Source organism: Ammospiza caudacuta, unplaced genomic scaffold (genome assembly GCF_027887145.1).
Source record: "Ammospiza caudacuta isolate bAmmCau1 unplaced genomic scaffold, bAmmCau1.pri scaffold_191, whole genome shotgun sequence".
NCBI classification, from domain to species: Eukaryota; Metazoa; Chordata; class Aves; order Passeriformes; family Passerellidae; genus Ammospiza; species Ammospiza caudacuta.
This window is the reverse complement of record NW_026682970.1, coordinates 81667-89166: the sequence shown is the minus strand read 5'-3', so window position 1 is coordinate 89166 and position 7500 is coordinate 81667.

Sequence of the window (7500 nt, the reverse complement as noted above, 5' to 3'; positions counted from 1 at the left end):
CGGCCTGGCGGGGAGAGCTCTCGCCCCCTTCTCCGGCTGCCCCTCTCTCTCGGCCTGGCGGGGAGAGCTCTCGCCCCCTTCTCCGGCTGCCCCTCTCTCTCGGCCTGGCGGGGAGAGCTCTCGCCCCCTTCTCCGGCTGCCCCTCTCTCTCGGCCTGGCGGGGAGAGCTCTCGCCCCCTTCTCCGGCTGCCCCTCTCTCTCGGCCTGGCGGGGAGAGCTCTCGCCCCCTTCTCCGGCTGCCCCTCTCTCTCGGCCTGGCGGGGAGAGCTCTCGCCCCCTTCTCCGGCTGCCCCTCTCCCTCTCGGCCTGGCGGGGAGAGCTCTCGCCCCCTTCTCCGGCTGCCCCTCTCTCTCTCGGCCTGGCGGGGAGAGCTCTCGCCCCCTTCTCCGGCTGCCCCTCTCTCTCTCGGCCTGGCGGGGAGAGCTCTCGCCCCCTTCTCCGGCTGCCCCTCTCTCTCGGCCTGGCGGGGAGAGCTCTCGCCCCCTTCTCCGGCTGCCCTTCTCTCTCGGCCTGGCGGGGAGAGCTCTCGCCCCCTTCTCCGGTTGCCCTTCTCTCTCGGCGCCCCTCTCACTGTACCAACTTTTCTCGGGAAAGACGGGAGCCGGGACACAGCCACAAAGACTCGTCCCGGCTAGGCGGCACTTGCTTTGCCCTGCCGGCTGCACCAGCCTGGCCACTCCACTCCGCCTTAGGCGCAGGCACGGGATGAAACCAACCTGCGGGGATGCGGCCCGTCACCTCGCTCCCATAATACGGACAGACGCGTCCGAAGCCGCCGCGGCCTCCTAGGGGACCGATGGAGCTTGACCGGGAGAAGGCGCCGCCGCAGGCCGCCTCTTACGATGAGGCAGCCGGAGGCGGCCGGCAACAGCGACCCCTTGGTGAACTTCCGCAGCCGGCCGAGACAACAGGTCTACCCGGCACCCTCCGAAATTTGACTAAGTCACGCCGGGGCGAGGTAGACCTGGTGTCCCCGGAAGGCGCACGCCAGCCGGGGGCAAGGCCGACCTCCGCCGGCCCCGGGCGGGCTCCGTGGTAGACCTGGTGTCCCGCCGGATCCGGGGTAGACCTGGTGTCCCGCCGGGCCCGGGGTAGACCTGGTGTCCCGCCGGGCCCGGGGTAGACCTGGTGTCCCGGGCTCCGGGGTAGACCTGGTGTCCCGGGCTCCGGGGTAGACCTGGTGTCCCGCCGGGCCCGGGGTAGACCTGGTGTCCCGGGCTCCGGGGTAGACCTGATGTCCCGCCGGATCCGGGGTAGACCTGGTGTCCCGGGCTCCGGGGTAGACCTGGTGTCCCGGGCTCCGGGGTAGACCTGGTGTCCCGCCGGGCCCGAGGTAGACCTGGTGTCCCGGGCTCCGGGGTAGACCTGGTGTCCCGCCGGATCCGGGGTAGACCTGATGTCCCGCCGGATCCGGGGTAGACCTGGTGTCCCGGGCTCCGGGGTAGACCTGGTGTCCCGGGCTCCGGGGTAGACCTGGTGTCCCGCCGGGCCCGGGGTAGACCTGGTGTCCCGGGCTCCGGGGTAGACCTGGTGTCCCGCCGGATCCGGGGTAGACCTGGTGTCCCGATCGATCCGGGGTAGACCTGGTGTCCCGGGCTCCGGGGTAGACCTGGTGTCCCGCCGGATCCGGGGTAGACCTGGTGTCCCGCCGGATCCGGGGTAGACCTGGTGTCCCGGGCTCCGGGGTAGACCTGGTGTCCCGCCGGGCCCGGGGTAGACCTGGTGTCCCGGGCTCCGGGGTAGACCTGATGTCCCGCCGGATCCGGGGTAGACCTGGTGTCCCGGGCTCCGGGGTAGACCTGGTGTCCCGGGCTCCGGGGTAGACCTGGTGTCCCGCCGGGCCCGAGGTAGACCTGGTGTCCCGGGCTCCGGGGTAGACCTGGTGTCCCGCCGGATCCGGGGTAGACCTGGTGTCCCGCCGGATCCGGGGTAGACCTGGTGTCCCGGGCTCCGGGGTAGACCTGGTGTCCCGGGCTCCGGGGTAGACCTGGTGTCCCGCCGGGCCCGGGGTAGACCTGGTGTCCCGGGCTCCGGGGTAGACCTGGTGTCCCGCCGGATCCGGGGTAGACCTGGTGTCCCGATCGATCCGGGGTAGACCTGGTGTCCCGGGCTCCGGGGTAGACCTGGTGTCCCGCCGGATCCGGGGTAGACCTGGTGTCCCGCCGGATCCGGGGTAGACCTGGTGTCCCGGGCTCCGGGGTAGACCTGGTGTCCCGCCGGGCCCGGGGTAGACCTGGTGTCCCGGGCTCCGGGGTAGACCTGATGTCCCGCCGGATCCGGGGTAGACCTGGTGTCCCGGGCTCCGGGGTAGACCTGGTGTCCCGGGCTCCGGGGTAGACCTGGTGTCCCGCCGGGCCCGAGGTAGACCTGGTGTCCCGGGCTCCGGGGTAGACCTGGTGTCCCGCCGGATCCGGGGTAGACCTGATGTCCCGCCGGATCCGGGGTAGACCTGGTGTCCCGGGCTCCGGGGTAGACCTGGTGTCCCGGGCTCCGGGGTAGACCTGGTGTCCCGCCGGGCCCGGGGTAGACCTGGTGTCCCGGGCTCCGGGGTAGACCTGGTGTCCCGCCGGATCCGGGGTAGACCTGGTGTCCCGATCGATCCGGGGTAGACCTGGTGTCCCGGGCTCCGGGGTAGACCTGGTGTCCCGCCGGATCCGGGGTAGACCTGGTGTCCCGCCGGATCCGGGGTAGACCTGGTGTCCCGGGCTCCGGGGTAGACCTGGTGTCCCGCCGGGCCCGGGGTAGACCTGGTGTCCCGGGCTCCGGGGTAGACCTGATGTCCCGCCGGATCCGGGGTAGACCTGGTGTCCCGGGCTCCGGGGTAGACCTGGTGTCCCGGGCTCCGGGGTAGACCTGGTGTCCCGCCGGGCCCGAGGTAGACCTGGTGTCCCGGGCTCCGGGGTAGACCTGGTGTCCCGCCGGATCCGGGGTAGACCTGATGTCCCGCCGGATCCGGGGTAGACCTGGTGTCCCGGGCTCCGGGGTAGACCTGGTGTCCCGGGCTCCGGGGTAGACCTGGTGTCCCGCCGGGCCCGGGGTAGACCTGGTGTCCCGCCGGATCCGGGGTAGACCTGGTGTCCCGATCAATCCGGGGTAGACCTGGTGTCCCGGGCTCCGGGGTAGACCTGGTGTCCCGCCGGATCCGGGGTAGACCTGGTGTCCCGCCGGATCCGGGGTAGACCTGGTGTCCCGCCGGGCCCGGGGTAGACCTGGTGTCCCGGGCTCCGGGGTAGACCTGGTGTCCCGCCGGATCCGGGGTAGACCTGATGTCCCGCCGGATCCGGGGTAGACCTGGTGTCCCGGGCTCCGGGGTAGACCTGGTGTCCCGGCGGATCCGGGGTAGACCTGATGTCCCGCCGGATCCGGGGTAGACCTGGTGTCCCGGGCTCCGGGGTAGACCTGGTGTCCCGGGCTCCGGGGTAGACCTGGTGTCCCGCCGGGCCCGGGGTAGACCTGGTGTCCCGGGCTCCGGGGTTGACCTGGTGTCCCGCCGGATCCGGGGTAGACCTGGTGTCCCGATCAATCCGGGGTAGACCTGGTGTCCCGCCGGGCCCGGGGTAGACGTGGTGTCCCGGGCTCGGGGGTTGACCTGGTGTCCCGCCGGATCCGGGGTAGACCTGGTGTCCCGCCGGATCCGGGGTAGACCTGGTGTCCCGATCGATCCGGGGTAGACCTGGTGTCCAAGGCCCCGGGGTAGACCTGGTGTCCCAGGGCCCGGGGTAGACCTGGTGTCCAAGGCCCTTGGGTAGACCTGGTGTCCCGGGGCTCGGGGTAGACCTGGTGTCCCGGCTCGGGGTAGACCTGGTGTCCAAGGCCCCGGGGTAGACCTGGTGTCCCGATCAATCCGGGGTAGACCTGGTGTCCCAGCGCCCGGGGTAGACCTGGTGTCCAAGGCCCCGGGGTAGACCTGGTGTCCCAGGGCTCGGGGTAGACCTGGTGTCCAAGGCCCCGGGGTAGACCTGGTGTCTCAGGGCCCGGGGTAGACCTGGTGTCCCAGGGCCCGGGGTAGACCTGGTGTCCCAGCGCCCGGGGTAGACCTGGTGTCCAAGGCCCCGGGGTAGACCTGGTGTCCCAGGGCTCGGGGTAGACCTGGTGTCCAAGGCCCCGGGGTAGACCTGGTGTCCCAGGGCCCGGGGTAGACCTGGTGTCCCAGGGCCCGGGGTAGACCTGGTGTCCAAGGCCCTGGGGTAGACCTGGTGTCCCGGGCTCCGGGGTAGACCTGGTGTCCCGGCTCGGGGTAGACCTGGTGTCCCGGCTCAGGGTAGACCTGGTGTCCAAGGCCCCGGGGTAGACCTGGTGTCCAAGGCCCCGGGGTAGACCTGGTGTCCCGATCAATCCGGGGTAGACCTGGTGTCCCAGGGCTCGGGGTAGACCTGGTGTCCAAGGCCCCGGGGTAGACCTGGTGTCCCAGGGCCCGGGGTAGACCTGGTGTCCAAGGCCCCGGGGTAGACCTGGTGTCCAAGGCCCCGGGGTAGACCTGGTGTCCCAGGGCTCGGGGTAGACCTGGTGTCCCAGCGCCCGGGGTAGACCTGGTGTCCAAGGCCCCGGGGTAGACCTGGTGTCCCAGGGCTCGGGGTAGACCTGGTGTCCAAGGCCCCGGGGTAGACCTGGTGTCCCAGCGCCCGGGGTAGACCTGGTGTCCCAGCGCCCGGGGTTGACCTGGTGTCCAAGGCCCCGGGGTAGACCTGGTGTCCCGATCAATCCGGGGTAGACCTGGTGTCCCGATCAATCCGGGGTAGACCTGGTGTCCCCGGCCGGAGCCGTGGTAGACCTGGTGTCCCTTCACAGCCGCCTGCCTCCCGGGCGCCACGGCGAGCCGCGGCAGCGCCGGAGCCGGCTTGTCCTGGTGAGCCAGGGCCGGCCCGGACCCGGGGTGGGCCTCCCATCTCCCTGTCGTCGCCCGCAGCCCGGGTGCCTCACCGTCCCCATCGACCCCGGAGCCGGGCTAAGCTCACAGCCTCATATCACCCCGGAGCCAGACGGCTCGATCAGCCCCGTCGCGCACAATGAGCCCCACCCCGCTTTCAAGATCAATACATATTTTCGGGGTTTATTGTGTTGGTCATTCGGGATATTTTTTTTTTTTTTTTTTTTTTTTTTTTTTTTTTTTGGTGGGTTTTGGTGGTTTTTTTTCGGTTTGTTTGGTTTTTTTTTTTTTTTCTTTCTTTCTTTATTGTTTGTTGTTTCTAGGTTCGGCTCTGTTGGATGCTGAGTTTTGAGGCTGTTATCTTTTGGGGGGGGGTCGGTGGTCTTGTGGTTTGGATTTGGGTAGAATGGCTCCTCTATTCGCTTGGAACGAGAAACTCATCCGGAAAAACAAACCGACAATAACAATTGGCACATTTTATTTCTCCTCGTTTCGTATCCAGAGCACTCCCAGCCGAGCCGACGGGCAACCCGTGCCCCGTGGTCTGCCTGCTGACACGCTGAACTGGCGAAACAGCGCCCCCACCAACCCCCCGCCCCCGCCCCCGCCCTGTCCCACCCACGCCCTCCTGAGACCCTACACAGCCCGGCCCCCCTGGCCCCCGATGCGGCTCGCCCCGCCCCGCCCCGCCCACCGGTAGAGGCGGCTGCCGCCGGCACCACCGCCAGCACACAGGCGGCCACTTTCGGCCGGGTTCTTTCACGGTCCGCAGAGGTCTTCCGCCCTCGACGTCAGTCTAGGGGGCCGTGGGGGCTCGGGGCCGAGGCGCCCGGGGCCGGCACGAAGCCGCCGGCCCTTGGCCCTCGTCCGCACAGACACAGATACAGCGCCACACCCACCCCCCCCCCCGTGCGCACGTTCACTCCCCAAGGTCATCCCTTCAGGCCACCACACCGCCGCGCGTGCACACGCGCGCGCGGACAACCGTCCCCGCCCCCTCGCCGCCCCCCGCCACCTGCCCCCGCCCGCCCGCCCGGCCGCCTGGCTGCCCGTCCGCGTGCACGCTCTCGCGTGCCCTCACTCCCTGTCCCTGGCCCCGTCCCCGTCCCCGCGCCCGCCCCTGCCCTTACCCCTGCCCTTGCCGTCTCTGCCGGAGCCGCCCACGCCCATCGGCGGTTGGGGGCGCCCCACCCGCCCTCTCCCATCAGTCCCCCTGGCGCCGTCTGCATACTTTTCGGGCTTGCTAGGCACCCGAAGAGGGAGTCCGGCCAGGCACCACAGGTCCAGCCACGGGCAAGGCAGCCGTGGCCTAAGGCCGGCCCGGGACAACAGGACTACGACGGGGCGTTGGACACCAGGTCTAGCCCGGGCCCTAGGGCACCAGGTCTACCCCGGGCGCCGGGACACCAGGTCTACCCCGGGCGCTGGGACACCAGGTCTACCCCAGGGCCTTGGACACCAGGTCTACCCCGGGCGCTGGGACACCAGGTCTACCCCGGGCCCCGGGCTGCCGGAGCCTAAGTCCAGCCGAGACATCAGGTCTACCCCGGGCGCTGGGACACCAGGTCTACCCCGGGCGCTGGGACACCAGGTCTACCCCGGGCCCCGGGACACCAGGTCGACCCCGGGGCCTTGGACACCAGGTCTACCCCGGGCGCCGGGACACCAGGTCTACCCCGGGCGCTGGGACACCAGGTCTACCGCGGGGCCTTGGACACCAGGTCTACCCCGGGCGCTAGGACACCAGGTCTACCCTGGGCCCCGGGACACCAGGTCTACCCCGGGCCCTGGGACACCAGGTCTACCCCGGGGCCTTGGACACCAGGTCTAGCCCGGGCCCTAGGGCACCAGGTCTAGCCCGGGCCCCGGGACACCAGGTCTACCCCGGGCGCTGGGACACCAGGTCTACCCCGGGGCCTTGGACACCAGGTCTACCCCGGGCGCTGGGACACCAGGTCTACCCCGGGGCCTTGGACACCAGGTCTACCCCGGGCGCTGGGACACCAGGTCTACCCCGGGCCCCGGGACACCAGGTCTACCCCGGGCCCTGGGACACCAGGTCTACCCCGAGCGCCGGGACACCAGGTCTACCCCGGGGCCTGGGACACCAGGTCTACCCCGGGCCCCGGGACACCAGGTCTACCCCGGGCCCCGGGACACCAGGTCTACCCCGGGGCCTTGGACACCAGGTCTACCCCGGGCGCTGGGACACCAGGTCTAGCCCGGGCGCCGGGACACCAGGTCTACCCCGATCCCTGGGCCGCCGTAGCCCAAGTCCGGATGGGTACACCAGGTCTACCCCTTGGCCTTGGCCTTGGACACCAGCTCTACCCTGGGCCCGGGGCTGCCGGAGCCTAAGTCCAGCCGGGACACCAGGTCTACCCCGAGCCCTGGGACACCAGGTCTACCCCGAGCCCTGGGACACAAGGTCTACCCCGAGCCCTGGGACACCAGGTCTACCCCGGGCGCTGGGACACCAGGTCTACCCCGGGCCCCGGGCTACCGGAGCCTAAGTCCAGCCGGGACATCAGGTCTACCCCGAGCCCCGGGACACCAGGTCTACCCCGAGCCCTGGGACACCAGGTCTACCCCGGGGCCTTGGACACCAGGTCTACCCCGAGCCCTGGGACACC